The 20,501-nt window shown below is 38.5% G+C and overlaps 1 pseudogene; it reads left to right on the plus strand.

Moving 5' to 3' along the window:
- The first annotated feature begins 8,084 nt into the window (after positions 1-8,084).
- LOC116523519 lies at positions 8,085-16,337 on the plus strand (annotated as a pseudogene).
- The last annotated feature ends 4,164 nt before the right edge of the window (positions 16,338-20,501 follow it).

Consider the following 20,501-nt stretch of genomic DNA (forward strand, 5'->3'; position numbering starts at 1 on the left):
CTGCAGGAAAAAAAACAGTTGTTACCAGCCTGTCTTCCACTGAGGACCTGTATATTGCACGAGCCAGAAAGAGGGCTGTGAAAAATCTACAAACCCCTCACATTCTGGACATAAGCTGTTTTAACTTCTTCCTTCAAGATGACACTATAGGGCATTGCATGCCAAGCCAACTAGACACAAGAACAGTCCCCCCACCCAATGCTATCACACTGCTAAACAACTAATTCCTACAACAGTGTAAATCTACCTAGGAGGGCTGTATTATTATCCTTCTCATCTTTCCTGTTATCTATTTCCTTATCTTCTTATGACTATAACTTTGTTGCTTGTATCTTACGATTTATATTATTATTTTTTTATTTTGTATCCTAGTATGATTTATGTTGTTTGCTTATTTAGTATCCTATGACTAAGTGTTGTATCTTAGGATTTATGATGAATGCATTTTATGATGATTGTGGTCATGGTTTATCACTTGCTGCTTCTATGTAAACTGAGAGCTTATGCATCAGAGACAGATTCCTTGTGTGCCCAATCACACATGGCAAATAAAGAATTCTATTCTATCCCATTCATGGGATTTATTAATCTCACTAATTGAGATCAATATGCCAAGTATTTCATTTTAAACTGCAAATGCTGTAAAATAATATGTACTACTCTTTTTAGAGTAATCACATCAATCTATCAGCAATTTCTGGCTTTACAATTTGCAGTCAAGGAAATCAATGAAAATCCTGAGATCTTACCTAACCATACCTTGGGCTTCCATATCTACAACGGCTATTTAGTCCAGGTTGGACCTATCGTGCCTCATTGGAACTGTTTCTACTCAGGACAGATTCATCCCTAATTACAGCTGTGACATGCAGAATAGGCCGATTGCCGTCATTGGAGGACCAACCTCTGCAGTTGGGGCTCATATGTCAACCATCCTATCCCTTTACAAGATGCCACAGGTATACTGCTTGCTTGGACCATTGGACTTTTAATTATTCATTTGGTATTTAAATGGATGTAGTTATTTTATGATGCAGGGCCCAATCTAGGTTGGTCACTAGGACCAGAGATTTTGTCTTCTGAGCTTTTGGACGCAGGATCCAATCTTCAGGGAATTTCTCTGGCTGCTTTGAGCTGTTCTGGGTGTGGTATTTATATGGTGGCTGTTGTGTGTAGCTTTTTAGATGTAGATCGTGTTGTTGCTGCCTATTAAGTCATTTACTGTAGTTTCCTTGTGCTGCAAAGCCCCCACCTCCTAAGTATTTGATAAGCTGCGGGTAAATCAGCACTCCTGTTGATTGACGAAGGGCCTGCTTCCCAGGCTTCAATCATTTCTCTGGCTGTTTTTGTGCCTGCTCTTCCAACAATCTTAGTAGCTGCAAAATTGAATGGAGCCCTTATTTATTGCAATGTGAGGTTTCCAATGAGTTTGGGTCTCCTTGTCTGACCACTCACTTGTGTTCCTGTAGTCTGGTGGTTAGCTTCCTCCCCGTCTCTCCTACATAGTCACAAGGGCAATCCACACATGGGATCTGGTAGATTACATTGGAAGTATCGCCCACCTCCAGGCAATCTTTACAGTGCATAATTTGTCCTAGTATGGTAGCCTCTGGGTGGTGTGTGGTGCCCAGTTGCAGATATTGGAAGCTGTATTCTACTGCTTCCAAAATGTTTTTGATGTATGGGAGGATATGGCATAATGGAACACCATACAGCAGGATGAGAACTCATTGTAGCACCCAACAAGCCAAACACTTACAGAGCAGGTACCTACATGAACAGTTAAGGCAGAATGGGCATCAACAATGATTTGTTACAAGATGTCTGTACAACACATTCGGGAGAGAAAAGAAGAAACAAAGCACAAGACCTGCTGCATAGTGTTCTGGTGCAACTCTTTTTGTGTGACGGTGGGTGGTTGCTGTTGAAATTCAGAATGTATGGGGTGTTGGTGGCCTTGCAATAAACTGTGCTTTCTAGGCTTCCATCTTGCTGTTTGTTGACAAGCACATCTAAAAATGGAAATAGTTATTGCATACTGCTGTGAATGAACTAAAAGGATAACCTTCTTAAAAGTGAGATCTCTATGTACTGAAAAGAAACTTAAACAGAATAACAGAGTTGGAAAGGACCTTGGAGGTCTTCTAATCCAACCCCCTGTTCAAGCAGGAAACCCTATACCATACCACAAAAGTGGCTGTCCAGTATCTTCTTAAAAACCTTCAGTGATGGAGCACCCACAACTTCTGAAGGCAAGCTGTTCCACTGATTAATTGTTCTCACGAATTTCTAAGGAAAATTCTCCTTAGTTCCAGGTTGCTTCTCTCCTTGATTAGTTTCCACCCATTGTTTCTTGTCTTGTCTTCTGATGCTTTGGAAAACAGGTTGATCTCCTCTTCTTTGTGGCTGCCCCTCAAATCTTGGAATGCTGCTATCGTGTTACTCCCAGTCCTACTTTTCACTAAACTAGACAAACTCAATTCCTGCAACTGTTCTTCATATATTTTAGCTTCCAGACCCCTAATCACCTTTGTTGCATTTTTTTGCACTTTTTCCATATTCTCTACATCTTTTTTAAAAATATGGTAACCTGTTGTGACCCAACAAGAGCCGTTGGAGCTGCCACCAGACTCTGACAGCGAGGGGCCCTATGAGTCGGCTTTGGAGAATGTGGAGGACCCTGGACAGGGTTCTGACTCTGAGCAGGGCACAAAGAGGCTGGTTGGCCACCAGGTGGCGCCTGAGCCTTGGACCAGTGGGGAGGAGGGCAAGGGAGTGTGAGCCTGATGGTCAGCAGTCAGTTGTTCCTGGATGCCCGGCACTGAAGAGCTAATAGGCGTCAGGAACAGTTGCGCAGTTACAGGAGGTAATTGCACTCAGCTGGTGGTCATTAGGCTCCTCTTCAGACTATAAAAGGACTACTTGTGCACACGCCCCTCTTGCAGAAGTCAACACAGGAATGAATGTTGGAGAACATTTTTGTGAGCTTGGCAGGCTGGATTGCTGCCAGGGCTTATCTGTGCTGGATTGCTGCCCAAGCTTGTCTGTGCTAGTTTGCTGCCAAGGACCTGTCTGTCTGTTAATAAATTGCGTAAAGTATCTTTGGCTCGGAGTGTGCTTTGGTGTGGAACGAGGGGGGTCAGAACAGTAAGCAAAATTAGATATTCAGTATTCAGTAAGTGTGGTCTTACTGAAGCTTGATAAGGTGGTACTAATACTTCACATGATCTTGATTCTATCCCTCTGTTAATGCAACCCAGGATTGCATTTTTTTATGCCGCCACACACACTACTCTCATATTTTTAGTGTTCTGGTTATGCCATTAGGTCTAAAATAATTTTGGGGAGCAGTTCAGTACTAACTTCAGATGCCAAAGAGGACTGTGGATACATCCATATCTATTAATAACTAAATAATCTATTAATTATGATTGATTATTTACCATGAATTTAGTGTTGATTCTTAGTGACTACATAGATAGATGTTGTTCATGGCAATGTTTCCCTAACCTAGTGCTTCAAATCATCCAGGGGTGTACTCATTGCTACTGCGTCAGAGTCAACTCCACTTGCTACTTTTTTTTCTCTTGCCTTCCACGTGATTCAGTATTAGAGTCTTCTCCAGAAAGCTAGGTCTTTATATAATGTGTCCAAAATAGGATATTTGAATCTGATCATTTGTACCCAATTTCTTTTGATGATCCATTTGTTTGTTTTCTTGACTTTCCACGTTGTTCACAATATATGTTCTGCCTTATTCATATGATGCAAAAAATAAAATCACTTCCATTAATTGCATATTGGACAATTTAATAGTTTGTCTGGGGCAAACTATCTAGAAGATTAGTTTTGTTGATTCAGTTTTGCCTAAGGAGCAATGCACTACTGTACAGTAGATTCTTCAATGCAAAAACAAAAACAAAAACCTAGAGGTCTAGTAAAACATTTGTTTTCCAGGTGAATTCCAAATCATCAAAGCTTAGAAAGAATATGGGAACATTCTGGTCCATTAACATGCCTTAATTTCCTGCATAAAGTATGGCTGGGTTCAAACTTTAAAATTGGAATTTGAGTTTAATTTATATTCTTGTCATTGTTAGTTGCGAAATTGTGTCTGACCCATCGTGACCCCATGGACAATATTCCTCCAGTCCTTCCCGTTCTCTACCATCCTCTGGAATCCATTCAAGTTCACGCCTATTGCTTCGGTGACTCCATCCAGCCACCTCATTCTCTGTCGTCCCCTTCTTGTTTTGCCCTCAATCTTTCCCAGCATTAGGCTCTTCTCCAGGGAGTCCTTCCTTCTCATCAGGTGGCCAAAGTATTTGAGTTTCATTTTCAGGATCTGGCCTTCTAAAGAGCAATCAGGGTTGATCTCCTCTAGGTTTGGTCAGTTTGATCGCCTTGCTATCCAAGGGACTAGCAGGAGTCTACTCCATCATCTATATTCTTAGGGGACTTCAAAAATATATGAAACTGCTTGGCTTCCGGGGAGGGGCTTGTTGTTGCCGGCAGCTTATCTGAGCTGCCTCCAGAGTTCTGGTTCGTTATCTATTTAATAACTATAGATATCTCTTTTTTCAGGCTAGAAAAAAGCAGAGAGGGTCTCAGTCGGCAAGAACCTTCTTTGAAGTTTGCAGCTTTTTTTTTTGGCTGTGAACGGAGGGGGAGGATCAGCCAAGACTGAGTCATTTAACTCCGCCCCGAACTTCTCAGCTGTATTTCACAGCTCAAGGCAAGTGACCCCCCCCCCTCAGGACAATCTTTTGAAACTAGGTTATTGAAAATTAACACGAGCAGAGACCTAACCTGAGAACTTTATTTGTTTTCCTTATCAAAAATACCAGCTTCAATGTTATAAAAAACTCCTTTGTTTAATGGTCTTCAAAATGGCGATTTTATAGCTTCCGCATTTGTTATAATGATATATCTCCAACTTCTTGGCACAGAATTATATCTCCAACTTCCTGGCACAGAATCAAAGGAATAACCTCATATAAATTAATTAGCTTCACCTCCCTCGAAGATCTTTTCTTATCACTTCTAAAAGTTTACTGAAATTATTTTATCTGAAATCAACGCGAGCAGAGACCAGACTTGAAAACTTTGTTTGCTTTCTTTCTATAATGGCACCGAAATCAAGGTCGGGGAGACGTTCTTTTAGCAATATATCTCAAGCATTTGTTACAAAGCCGCAGTCCTTACCTTCTACGCCCCCTACTGGAGATTTGTTAACGAAAGAATTTCTTTTTGAGACTCTTAAAGAATTCAGAGAGGAGATAAAGCAACTTATTTCAGATTTATGTGATAAGCTTGATGCCAGGATTGCTCAAACAAAGGATGATATGATTGGATTTGTAACAGTATTGACAGACTATGTTGGTGGAATGGAAGATCAGCTGGAGCTTCTGGAGGAAGCCAACGCCAACCTGACATCCAAAATTGAAGTGCTGCAACAGAAAGTTGAAAACGCAGAAAAACAACTTGTTATGACAAATTATAAAAAGACGGAGCTTGCATTAAGAGTTAGGGGATTGCGTGAAAACGACCAGGAGAACTTGAAACAGATTTTTTCAGAGGCTTTCAGTCGTTTGGTGGGAAGTCCGGGATTCAAATTTGATTGGCAGATCCAGAAAATTTACCGTCATAATTCGTGGGTGGCAAAACAGAGACAGCTTCCAAGAGATGTAATTATATATTTTGCTACAAGAGAATCCAGAAACGCGACGCTACAAGAGTTTTATAATACCAGGCTGCAAATTGATGGACAGGACTTGATTGTTTTCAAGGAAATACCACCTCAAATGTTAAGAGCCAGAAGAGACTATGCTTTTCTAGTTAAAGAACTCAGAAATCATCAGATACAGTATAGATGGGATGTGCCATTTGGTATTATAATTACATTCGGTGAGCAAAAATATCGTCTTAACTCTGTATGGGAAGCCCGAGATTTTTACCATAAGATCTTAAAGGCGGAACATCCTGAATCACCTGGACTTGGAGAAAGACAAAGAGAAGGACAAGAGAAACAACGTAATACACAATTACAAAACAGGAAGTATCATTTTCCCCTTCCGGAAGAGCAGGAGACCAGAGAACAAGGACCCAGTCGTGCTCCCAGACGAATGGGAAAATAAGGTGGATTGCAGCAACATCTATGATCATCAACTATTGATTAAGGAGACATGTATGAACTCATTACAAAAGAGAAAGTAAATATTTTACTATATCAAACAGCTTAAAAACGATATAATTCCTCTGTAAGAAAGTTATATTTAATTAACTGATCCAAAATATTGGCTTAATTTTGAACTTGGTTAACATTCTGTGACTTTTGTTTTGCATAAAATGATATAGTTGTATACCGAGGAAGAGACATTAAGGTTGAACGAACTGATGTTGATTTCTTTTTTGGAAGATATATTGTATGGGATCTAAAAAGACTTAATGGATAATTTTGAATTTTTTTTTATATATAAATTACTGATGACTTATTTTCCAGGGTGGAGGGCGGAGATCGTGGTGGTTCTCTTGGATCGCGGCCCAATTTGGATGGAGTTGGGAGGTGTGGTGTAGACGGGAGGGTAGTGGAGGTTGAATGAGAGCTTACTTTGAGATGGAACTGTAAAAATTGCTATCTGAATATACTGCTTGGAAGGATACATCCAGGGAGTTTGCAGGAAGGCGGAGCATATATGAGAGGAGTACGGATGAATATAAAATATATGTATGTGTATGTATATGGGCGTGTATATATATATATATATATATGTATATGGATGTATATGGATACAGATAGAGGCAGGGACGAGAAGAGGAAACCGAGAGAAGAACTTGAGATGTGTTTAAATTGTGTCAGAGAGGAAGGAAGCATAAAAGGGACAAATTAAGGGTTTGGAAATAGATAGATATTTAGATAAAGGGATAAGGCCCCTAGCTAGAGAAGAATTCTACTTGGTTAACTTACTTGGTTTTAATATATGCTGAAATCCTGCAGGTAATTAATTAATTAAGATTAGGAATGATGTAAACCGCTTAGGTTTTTTTTTTTTAATGATAAGAAGCTGAGCTCAATGTAGAGAGTTTATTGATTTTCTTTCTCTTTTTTTTAGTACTTTTTTCTTCTATTCTTTTCCTTTTTCTTTTCACTTTTAACTTACTTGGTTTTAATATACTCGAGACTGTGTTTGATAAAAAGCTATACCGGGTACGGGATTTGGGAAGTCGGAAGGGGGGAAGGGAGGGGGGATTATAGGGGGAGGGGGGAGGGGGTAATATAGTTTATGTTAATCTTTAGAACAACAAGAATGCACTTGTATACTGTTGCCTTTTTCTTTTCCTTTTTCTAATTTTAGTATAAAATAAGAAGCCGAACACATCGATGGATAGTAGAAATACACCGAAGTGAGGAGTAGAGGGAAAGAAGAGAGAGGGGTAGAGAGGGAGTGAGAGGGGAATGGAAAGAGGGTGAGATGGAAGGGAGGGGGAGAAAGGAACGTTAGAGGGGGAGGGGAAGTAGAAGAGGGGAATGTTGAAGGGGAGAAAAGAAAGTTGGAGGGGGGAGAAAGAAAGGGTGTATGGAGGGTTGAAGCGCTATGTTGGTTTTGTATTTCGGAATATAAGAAGAGTTGTGTTTATTGCTTAATGTTATATGGCCTTAATCATGCACAGTATATATGTGATTGTATAAAATGAAAATGAAAATGAAATAAAACTTTAAAAAATAAAAATATATAAAACTGAGTATGCATCCTCCCAACCCATTATTTCTATGTGCTTAGATCATATATAGCTATACTCCAGAGAGAAGAGGGGGAAAGGAAGCTGCTTTATACCAACAGATGTTCCCAAATATCAATTATCAGTACAAAGGAATTCTCCAATTGCTACTGCACTTTAAATGGACATGGATTGGTATAATTTCTCCAAAGAATGATAATAGTGAGAGTTTTGTACATGATGTAGTTGCCATGTTTACCCAAAGAGGTATTTGCTTTGATTTCATTGAAGGAATTCCACCAACAACATATTCAAATAGCATTTTTGACTTTATGGAAGATGGAATTAAAACCTACAGGGTGACTATGAGAAGCACCACTAATGTAGTAATCATCCACGGGGAAATTGATGACATGATTCTTTTCAGAACATTCCACATTATTTCCAGATTGCAGGGAACAGAGCTATGGACAAAAGTTAAAGTCTGGGTTATGACAGCACAAATAGATTTCATTTCACTTCCCTTCATAAGAAATGAGGAGATAGACTTCATCCATGGTGCCCTCTCTTTTTCAATTCGTTCAAACAAAGTGTTCAGATTCCGGGAATTTGTTCAGAGGAGAAACCCTGACTTTGACAAAGAGGATAGCTTTGTCAAGCTTTTCTGGAAAAATGCATTTGAATGTTCATTTTCCAACTGCAGGATAAGTGACGTTGATGAAGAAGTCATGTGCACTGGAAAGGAGAAACTGGAGACTCTTCCGACATCTGTGTTTGAAATGGACGTGACTGGCCACAGCTACAGCATCTACAATGCCATCCATGTGGTGGCACATGCTTTGCATGCCATGTTGTCATCAGCAGTCACATTCAGAACAGAAAACCACAAAGCCAAACTCTCCTTTATGAAAGAACAATTCTGGAAGGTAATGTCCTAAACCAGGGGTGTCAAACTCAATTTCATTGAGGGCTGCATCAGGGTTATGTTTGATCTTGTGGGGGAAGGGATGGGATGGGCATGGCCAGGATGGGTGTGGCCTGTTTGACGTCACTCATGTCGGAACACGTGTGGTGACCCAGGTGCTCAGCCAGAGAAAATGGGCTCCTGACCTCCGTTTTCGGCTCTGATGGCCTCTTGCAACCCTCTGCCAGTGAAAACGGAGCTCACAAAGACCACCTGCAGCCCTCCTGAGCTCCACTTTCACTGGCATAGGGAACGTGGGCTGGTCCAGATCTAAGTGTGAGCCTGATCTGGTCCCCGAAACTTGAGTTTGTTACCACTGTCCTTAACCAACAAAATTCAAGAGTTTTGTCAGATTTACACACACACACACACATACACAAACACAAAGACAAACACACACACACACACACACAAACACACACATATTTCCCTTTACATTTTTTTCTTTTCATGATTACAGTGGTGAGGCTCTGCCTCCCCTCCCTCCCCTGATTGCACGTCCCTGGTGTGTATGTATGTATATATAGTCCATATATATGTCCTGGTCTATAAAATTGACATATTCTAATTTTTTACAGTTTAGTTCATGCATAATTTTATTTAAAAAAAATTCCCCATCCTCACCCCAAATATTAGCCAATATTAATACTTCCTCAAACACAATTCAAATCATGGATGTTTTAAAATCTTAATTTAAATCTGTTTTTAGGTAGTCCCAGGTTTTTTTATTACTTTGCAACTGTACGTCTTACTGTATTTAAAAAATAATAACTCAATTAACATGAATTAATTTATAATATGCTTTGTCAACTAGTGTTACACTGATAGCCTCCTATCTGTCTTCCTCAAAAGAAAAATTACATTATTTTTTGTACTTCTTGGTATATTTATCTGGTTTTTCTTTTAAAAAATGTTTTTCAATTTAGCTCAACCACTTTGTGAGAAGGATTTTGTTTAACAATGATTCAGGAGATATGATTTCCTTCAATCAGAATGGTGAGTTAGAGGTTGGATTTGACATTGTAAATTGGATTACTTTCCCAAACCGGTCTTTCCTGCGAGTCAGAGTTGGCGGGATAAATCCCATGACATCCAAAAGAGAAATATTCTCTTCTTCTGAGAAATCAATTGTGTGGCCAAGGAGGTTTAACCAGGTATGCCACCGAAGTTAAATTCAACTATATATGATAATTATTCCACTAATAAAGCCACACAGGAATTACTGATTTTACTAATATTTACATTCAGAAACAACATGGTTTCTGATTCTCTATCTAGGCCATATGGTTAGCTTTAGAAAATCTTCCCAACTATCTATTGATTATCAGCTAGTGTGATATTGTATTAATGACAGGTTGAGGTGTAGAAAACTTCGAGGTATGATCGGGGTGGGATCCTACTGGTTTAACAACCAGTTCGCTGAGTGTGCATTTTGTGCACACAGCACAAGCGTGTGCAACATATGCATGCACAGTTTACCGAAAACTCACCTTCACTATTACTGCTGGTGAGGAAAACAGCTGAGGTGCAGCAATCCACTCTGCTGCGCCAATCAGCTGGATTTCAGGAAAGGAAATATAGGTGAGTATAGCGTGGGGGAGGCAGCGGGGCTGACTTCAAAGTCAGAGAGAATCGGTTTGCCCCCAGATGATAGCTGGAACTACAGGTTTGCCCGAAACAATCCAAACCAGCAGAATCGCATGCCTGTGTATGATTTTCTTACCTGGATTTGCAATACAATATCTCATTCTGATCAACTAAGAATACGAGTTTAGGATGTGAGTAGAAATAGTTAATGCAACATCCTTAATCACTTTTTTTATTCCCTATTTGGATAACCCTACACAATCTGTCATTTAGTTGTAATGACTAGATATGTTTCCTTATAGCGTAGACAGATGTCAAATGGGAACAAGGGTTTAAGGAATATGTGGTAGAATGCAGTCTAATGTTAAATGATTTTTTCATAAGTTGCTCAGTGAGAAATTCTAGTGCATTCTTTGAATCAAAAAAACTTCTATAGACTGCTTGTCAACATTGTTTTGTGTCTTTCCCCACCTTATCTTATGGTACATGTATTCACCTTTCCCTTTTAAGAGTAAAAAAAACTAAAAGTAGCCTAAAAAGTAGAAGATGAAAAAAGTATGGAAAAAGTAGAAATGAATGAATGAATGAATGAATGAATGAATGAATGAATGAATGAATGAATGAATGAATGAATGAATTTATTTATCAGCACAAATACAACACAAATGTAACAAAGGCAACAGTAAAAAATATTGGGTTTCTGTCTGGATGGTCTCTTATGACGAGCCGATGGACAGAGAATGGAAGCAGTGAACCTCCTCCCATATTTGGGCATACAAGGGGTTGTGACTTTAAATATATACCTTTCACCCTGGGTCAGCTGATAAGGAGAGGAACTCTGTGGCTTAATGGTTAACACATCTGCCTAAGATGCAATACAGCACAGGTTCCAATCCCAGTAAGGGTATGGCTAGCTGATGAGAGCTAAATAGCTTGAAAAAGATCTATACTACTCTCCCTTTATTTATTTATCAGCACAAATACAACATATATATATATATATATATATATATATATATATGTTTATCCGTTATCAGCGAAGCCAGGGTGAAAGGTATCTATTAGATTTTTACAACCCCTGGTAAGCCCCAATTATGGGAGGAAGCTAACTGCTTCCATCATCTGTCATTCGGCTCGTCACAAGAGTCCATCATGACAGAAACCCAATATTTTTACTGTTGCCTTTGTTATATTTGTGTTTTTTTATTTGTGCTGACAAATAAATAAAGGGAGACTAGTATAGATCTATTTCAAGCTATTTAGCTCTCATCAGCTAGCCATACCCTTACTGGGATTTGAACCTGGGCTATATTGCATACTAGGCATACTAGGCAGAGATCTTAGCCATTAGGCCACAGGCTCTTTATCCGTTATCAGCGAAGCCAGGGTGAAAGGTATCTATTAGATTTTTACAACCCCTGGTAAGCCCCAATTATGGGAGGAAGCTAACTGCTTCCATCATCTGTCATTCGGCTCGTCACAAGAGTCCATCATGACAGAAACCCAATATTTTTACTGTTGCCTTTGTTATATTTGTGTTTTTTTATTTGTGCTGACAAATAAATAAAGGGAGACTAGTATAGATCTATTTCAAGCTATTTAGCTCTCATCAGCTAGCCATACCCTTACTGGGATTTGAACCTGGGCTATATTGCATACTAGGCATACTAGGCAGAGATCTTAGCCATTAGGCCACAGGCTCTTTATCCGTTATCAGCGAAGCCAGGGTGAAAGGTATCTATTAGATTTTTACAACCCCTGGTAAGCCCCAATTATGGGAGGAAGCTAACTGCTTCCATCATCTGTCATTCGGCTCGTCACAAGAGTCCATCATGACAGAAACCCAATATTTTTACTGTTGTCTTTGTTATATTTGTGTTTTTTTATTTGTGCTGACAAATAAATAAAGGGAGACTAGTATAGATCTATTTCAAGCTATTTAGCTCTCATCAGCTAGCCATACCCTTACTGGGATTTGAACCTGGGCTATATGGCATACTAGGCATACTAGGCAGAGATCTTAGCCATTAGGCCACAGGCTCTTTATCCGTTATTTGTGTGTCTGTGTGTGTGTCTGTGTCTGTGTCTGTGTCTGTGTCTGTGTGTGTCTGTGTGTGTCTGTGTCTGTGTGTCTGTGTGTCTGTGTGTGTGTGTGTGTCTGTGGGTTCCACCACAAAATCGCGGAGGACAAAATCGCGCTCGACGAAAGCGCGCATTTGACGTCATCACAGCGCGACGAAAACATCGTGCTGTGATCGAAAAATGTAAAAATAAAGCGAAAACCTTACCCTAACCCCCCAAACCTAACCCTAAACCTAACCTTAAACCTAACCCTTAACCTAACCCTAAATCTAACCCTAAACCTAACCGTTAACGTAACGCTAAACCTAACGCTAACCCTTAACCTAACGCTAAACCTAAGGGCTAACGCTCTAAACCTAACCCTAACCCTTAACCTAACACTAACCCTAACCCTAAACCTAACCCTTACCTTTATGTGAATCGGCTTGCTTTAATTTTAATTTTATTTAAAATTTTAATTTTTTTCGTCACGCTGTGATGACGTCACATGCGCGCTTTCGTCGAGCGCGATTTTGTCCTCCGCGGTTTTGACGGGTCACGGTGTCTGTGTGTCTGTGTCTGTGTCTGTGTGTCTGTGTGTCTGTGTGTCTGTGTGTCTGTGTGTCTGTGTGTCTGTGTGTCTGTGTGTCTGTGTGTCTGTGTGTACTCTATATATGTGTGTGTCTCTGTGTATGTATGTATGTATGTATTGTGTCACAACCCATGGTATACCCAAATATGGGAGGGAGCATACTACTTCCCTTTTCTGTCTATCGGATCACTCTGGGAGCCATCCAGGCAGAAAGCCATTTTTTTTATGTTGCCTTGTTATCAGCACAATTCTGATTTATACATACATACATACATACATACATACATACATACATACATATTGATGAGATTTTATAGATTTACTATAGTAAACAGTATATATGAAAAAATGAGAAGCATGTAAAGAATAGACTTTCTTCACAACAACTATAGTAAATCTATAAAATCTCATCATTTCACTCCTCTAAAAAAAACTTAAAGAAGATAAAATGCAAGAACATGGGGAAAAGTATTCAAGTCTGATGAGCACATGTGGGTGATCTCAAATCCTCTCCTTGTCCAGAGAGGAATTATCAAAGATCCTGTCTACTTTCTTCCATACGTTATAGGCCACATTAATTAATTAATGTTCTTGTTAGATCTTATATTTGAGGCTGATTTTGTGTTATTGTAATGTAGGTACTGATGAGTCCATACAAAATGTTTGCATCTACCTCTGTTCATCCTTTGAATGTATTGTTTAAAAACAAAGTAGTTCATAGCCATTGTCTAACTATGCAAACTACTAAATCACTGCATTCTTTCTTAGTTTTCAGTAAGTTTTCATTCCTTAAGTTTTCATTAACATCCTACCACCATGCTTCCTCTGCACTCTCTCTCTCATTTTCTTTCTCTTTGTATCTGTCTCAATACCCCCTATTCTGTTTCTCTAATTAACACAAAATATTCTCTAATTAACACTAAATATTAAACCATGCAATGACCAATAGGAAGTAATAGGAGGTAAGTTTATAAATATTAGTCTATCTAGTCTGGTTCATTCAGAAGCATTTTCTGACAATCACATTCATTCTCTTCTTTATTATGGACAGTCCCAGCCACTTTCTCTCTGTAATAGCAAATGTCATTCAGGATATAGTAAGAACAAATTAGAAGGGAAGCCATTTTGCTGCTATGATTGCCTTAAGTGTCCAGAAGGGAAGATTGCCAACCAGGAAGGTAAGAGTTGTCATATACTGTAGAATGCTAATATATTACTTGAAGTTTGGGGATCATCTCTCACTTAGAAAACAAATTATTGCTTTTGCTTATGAACTGTATAGCATGTAGCACTACTGTTAATAATTACTTTTCCAGATGAATTTTGATTTCACCTCTCTGCCAGTTTAACAACCAGTTCAGTGATAATTTGCTTCACGCATTTCCACTCTACACATACATGCACCTGATGCACGCTCCCCACAGGTGCATAGTTTTAACAAAACGTACCTTCCATGCTACTTCTGGGGAGTAACACAGCTAAGGCATGGCAATCCGCTGTGCTGTGCGAATCAGCTGAGAGGATATAGGTAAGTAAAGGGCAGGGATGGGTGGGTGAGCCCACCTGATCATTGGAACAAACTGGTTTCCTCCCCAGCTGATTGTTGGAGCTATCAGTTCGCCCGACTCGGTCCGACCCGGCTGAATCTCACTCCTGACTCTGCAGTTTCTTGAACTACATCTATTAGCATCATGAGCAAGGGTTTGCATGCATGTCCTCTCATCTGTTTTAAAGAAATAAATAAATACAAAATTATTTCAACTAAATTGGTACATAGATGACTTATTCTCTGGAAACAAATACTGTGGGGGTAAGACACCGCTAACACCTCTCGGTGTGTGTGTGTGTGTGTGTGTGTGTGTGTGTCTCCGTGTGTGTTTCAACATAACTCTAGAACGTCAGGGCTGCTGAAATGAAAACGACTGAATTATATCTATAGTTGCAAGTCACAGTACTTTTGACAGTGATAATGTGCATTTTGGATTCAAGTTCTGTTAAGATAAGCCTGTTGTACCTTAAAATGGCTTGTCCTGTACAGCACAGTGGAGTTGCCATAGTAATGGCTTCACAGTACTCCACAAGGGGGCTCCCTCTAATATATGATTGGGATAAATACATATCTAGGCTTCACTAGGTTATCAGTTAGTGACTAATAAAGCACAAATTCATAAATATAATACACCTATGTCCATGTCAACCAGAATTATTAAAATCAATGTTTATCTACAATCATGTGTTAAACAACAAGTTATTCTTTTTCTTTTTCTTTTCATAAATGAACTTACCCTGCTCCCATTTGGCCTCCCAAAATTCTTGAATGGCAAATCTTCTCTTAGTCCTTTCTGACTGCAGAAACTACAGAATAGTTTAGGAAAATTACAAAACTTCATCTTTTAGATATTAAGCTAGCTGCCCTAATCACAGGTCTTTCATTTGCTCCTTTTAATGCATCTCCAAGACCATCATATTTCTAATCTGATTTTCTTTGCAGACATGAATGATTGTTTCTAATGTCAACAAGATCAGTATCCAAATCAGAATCAGGACTTATGTCTCTTCAAAGCTGTAACATTCTTGACGTATGAAGAAACTTTGTGAATAGTTTTGACCAGTTTTGTTCTCTTCTTTTCTTCAATCACTGCTGTAGTTCTTTGGATATTTGTTAAGTATCAAGATACTCCCATAGTCAAAGCCAACAACCTAACTCTCACCTATATCCTCCTTGTTGCTCTCATGTTGTCTTTCCTTTGTTCTTTATTATTCATTGGCCAACCTTCCAAAGTGATGTGCATCCTTCGTCAAACTGCTTTTGCCATTATATTCTCAGTGGCCATTTCTTGTGTTTTGGCCAAAACCATCATTGTGGTTATAGCTTTCATATCCACCCAGCCAGGTTCCAAGATAAGCAAATGGGTGGGGAAAAGACTAGGCTTCTTCATAGTATCTTGCTGCTCCTTTATTGAGGGTATTATATGTGCTACATGGCTTTCCACCTCTCCCCCATTCCCAGATGTTGACATGAGATCCATGGCAGAAGAAATAGTTCTGGAATGTAATGAAGGATCCGCCTACATGTTCTACTGTGTCTTGGGATATATGGGCTTCCTTGCCTTTGTTAGCTTTACAGTGGCTTTCCTGGCAAGGAAATTGCCTGATGCTTTCAATGAAGCTAAGTTTATCACCCTCAGTATGTTGGCCTTCTGTAGTGTCTGGTTGTCCTTTATTCCAACATACTTGAGCACCAAGGGAAAATATATGGTTGCTGTGGAGATCTTCTCAATTATAACTTCCAGTGCTGGTTTATTGATTTGTATCTTTTCCCCTAAATGCTACATTCTTATGTTGAGGCCTGATCTCAACAAGAAAGAACAGCTAAGAGTAAAAAATATAAGACAAGAATATAATACTGGATAGCCTTTCCTTTTTTAAAAAAAGAATCACCAATCCTATACTCATGTATTGTTGTAAGCATTGTTGAATTTTTTGGAGTATATTCCTCAGTATATGTGAATACGAATGTTGGAATTATTTATTGCCTAGCTTGTAAACAAAATGTCAAAAAATAGAATTAAATAGAATGCCTTGAAGATTTGAACAGGGCACATTTTCAAACATTCCTTGGAACTTGCAATTCTGTAAAAGAACCTGCTGGGGTGTGGAATTCCATGTTTTTCATACAAGCTTCCAGGTTCTGTAGAAATTATTTTTCATTTCCATACCTGCTTTAAGAACCCCAGAAAATCAGAATCTAGGACACATACTTCTATCCACAAAATGACTCTACAGGGCACTGCACACGAGAACAACTAGACACAAGGACAGTTTTTTTCCCGAATGCCATCACTCTGCTAAACAACTAATCCCCACAAAAATATCAAATTATCTACTGGCTGTATTACCATTATTCTTATCTTCCTTCCTAGTATCTATCTCTTTTCACTTATGACTATAACCATGTTGCTTGTATCCTTAAAATTTACATTGTTTTATTTGTTTCTTAGTATAAGTTGATTGCTTATTAGTAACCTATGACTATCACTAAGTGTTATTCTTGATGAATGCATTCTATTTTATTTTCCTTATGTATACTGAGAGCATATGCACCAAAGACAAATTCCTTGTATGTCCAATCACACTTGGCCAATAAAGAATTCTATTCTATTCTATATTGAGTATAGCTGGTTGGTAATACTTTATCTCAATTTGAAATAACAAACATTAAATTTTGACTACTGAATAATACAGCTCTGCCTTTCTGTTACTTCATGAGCAACCAATTCATAAATGGAAACCAAGTACATATTGTCAAAGATTATAAGTTTGAGGTTTAGGTCATTTTAGCATCTATTAATCTGTCTGTATCCACCATTCTCAGTAAATTTAATTTTTGATATAACAGTTAGTTATACACTTTTGCCATATAAGCTGTTATCTTCAGGTCATTGAAAATACTGACAAGATGATTTATATTAAGTCAAGTGAGTTGACAAAAGGACAAACCCACATCATATGAGTAGAAGTTGTTCTTCCAACCTAGTGCAGTTTCGAGCTAACCCTTTAAAATATTGCTTACATTATCTAAGAAATATAAAATAAACATTTGGATTGAATTAATGCTAAGAAAAGAGGAAGAAGCTGGAAATGGAAGAAAGCAAATAGAATGAAGAGCAGGGAGGTGAGTGTCATGCCTGGAATCTTTTGCATTGGGCCTTCAGGCCGGCCACATTTAATGTTGTGAGAAAATGGGAGGGGGGATTATATGGAGTACGGCAGATATACAGTCATAATAACATTCCTTTCTCAGAGAGTCAAGGACACCATGCCCTGCACCTGGAAGGATATGACTGGGAGGCATCTCCAGTTGGGAAGGTGCCTGATTGGGCCATGTGATGGACATGTGGGTGCTTGGCAGGGATTTGGACTTTCATTTGGGTGGGGAAAACCTGGAAACTTTCAGATTCGGGTTTTCCCAGATGTCCCAATATGACCTCTCTAATAAAATGGAACTTTGAGGAACTTCAAGCCTCAGACTCTTCTTTTGTTGGGGGTGTTACTTGACAGTAACCCTGACAGTGAGAATAACAGAATAACAGAGAGTTGGAAGAGGCCTTGAATATCTTCTAGTCCAATTCCCTTGCTCAAGAAGGAGACCCAATACCGTTCAGTCAAATGGTTGTCCAATCTGTGTTACCATTAGAAGACATGAGAGACCAGATTTGAGGCAGATCATCATTGGGAGAATATATCTATGCATTTACTAAGAATTGACAATGACTTGGTAGCACAAAATAAATCAAATTAGAAACACACTGATTATTATTTAAAATATTTAATATAAATATTAAAATTGTAATATTAAAAGATGTCCAGATTTGTCTGATATGTTAAAATATGCATGCCAACATATCCAGTGCATTCTTATTCTTTCCATATTAATCAATCAATCAATTAGAATAGAGCTGGAAGGGACCTTGGAGGTCTTCTAGTCCAACTTCCTGCTCAAGCAGGAAACCCTAAACAATTTCAGAAAAGTGGCTGTACAGTCTCTTCTTAAAAATCCCGTGTTGAAGCACATGCAACTTCTGAAGGCAAGCTGTTCAACTAGTTAATTGTTCTCACTGTTAGGAAGTTTCTCCTTAATTCCAGAAGCATGAAGACACATTACACAGAGAAGTCTCCTTTGTAACTTAGATAAACTGATACTAAATAAATGTCAGTGTTTTATATTTCTTTCAGTTCTGTTTTCTTTCTTATTTTGTAGAACTTTTGATTACATATTGATAATATCCTCAATGTAATTACTAATTTAAAAGGGACACACTGGCTCGGTGGCTAAGATACTGAACTTGTCGATCAGCAAGGTCGGCAGTTCCGTGGTTCAAATCCCTAGCACCGCATAAAGGAGTGAGCCCCCGTTGCTTGTCCCAGCTTCTGCTAACCTAGCCGTTTGAAAGCCCATAAAAATGTAAGTAGAAAACTTTGGTGGGAAGGTAACAGTGCTCCGTGAACCTTCGGCATTTAGTCATGCTAGCCACATGACCACGTGGACGTCTTCAGACAGCGCTGGCTCTTCGGCTTTGAAACGGAGATGAGCACCGCTCCCTAGAGTCGGGAACAACTATCACATATGTGCAAGGGAAACCTTTAAATTTATCTTTAATTACTAGTTTAATTATACTTCAATGTCCACTTTCAATTCCAGGAATATGATTGAACCACTTCAAAAAGGGTTATCACCTAATTCCCTGGAAAACAAAAACAAAGATTTTTGATGGGAAATATCCAATGAGCTTTCCTATTTATGATGTATTTATAATGTTCAGTTGGTAATTCTTCCTCTATAATTATCCATTTAACCATAATAACTTCTGAGTGCCTCATGGCCCTCAAGCAGGTTGAACAGAAATGAAAGACAACAAAATAAAAAGGTAATGAGAAAATGCAACACAATATTCCAAACTGGATTCTGAACTCTGAACTCAATATTCCAAACTGGATTCTGAACTCTGATCATTGTGACTTATGCTGGGACTTGGCCCATCTGAATTAATGAAAGACAGATCTGGGAGACATGAATTGGCTTAAAGAAAAGCTGCTTCATTCAGCATGGTGGTATTTGAAGCATTAATTATAGTGCTTTTACCCCGAGTAGTGTGCATGATTTCCAATGCTAAATGCAGCATAAGTGAACCTCTCCCTTTTCTTCACCAGCAATATGAACCTGGGGACTTCGTTGTCATAGGCATTTTGTCTAAGATCTACATATATTATACAGAGATGGACTTCAGTGAAACACCTTATAGTAATCTTTGATGAAATCCTGTAATTTTATTTGAAACACAGATACACATATTCATATGGAATCTTGTCTGAGATGGTTTCCTCATAGGCAGTGAATAACATTTTAACTAATCAGAAAAAATTATATATGCAAATTTATATTTGTTGAGCTGTGACTTCCCATCACCCTAACATTTTGTGGGTCCAACAGATATTTTCAAAGAAGGGAACACATCTGTGTCCCTTTCATAAATCTAGATAATGAATTATATTTTATTCAATACATACTAATGTTTAGAATTTTTTACTGTAATGATGATCAGAATAAAATTGAAAACTAAACAGATAAAAATAAAGAATCTGGCTAAATTGTGATTTCATGTTAATATGCAAAAAAAATGAACAAAGTATTTTAAGAAACCACTGTGCTGGTATGTGCTTCAACACCATGTATTTCAAATATTACGTCTTCCAAAGTTATTTCCCAGTTGAAAATAGGATTACAAAAGAATTTATGCAGGGGGGGGGCAGAAATCATTAGTTTAACCATTACATATCAAACGTTTACAGTGCTGAGCTTGTAAAAATTGGTGAGAAACATCCAGCTGAAAGTGACAATATTTCCCCACATTCACGGACATGAATACCAATTCTTTAAAAATCTGTTACACTTGAACTCTGCTAATTGTCATTTCTTGAACTATGTGTATGATTTTCCTTTCAGAGTGATGACACCAATGTATCAGCAATTCTTAGCTTTGCAATTTGCAGTCAAGGAGATCAATGAAAACTCTCACA

The sequence above is a fragment of the Thamnophis elegans genome, unplaced genomic scaffold, assembly GCF_009769535.1.
Source record: "Thamnophis elegans isolate rThaEle1 unplaced genomic scaffold, rThaEle1.pri scaffold_38_arrow_ctg1, whole genome shotgun sequence".
Lineage (NCBI taxonomy): Eukaryota > Metazoa > Chordata > Lepidosauria > Squamata > Colubridae > Thamnophis > Thamnophis elegans.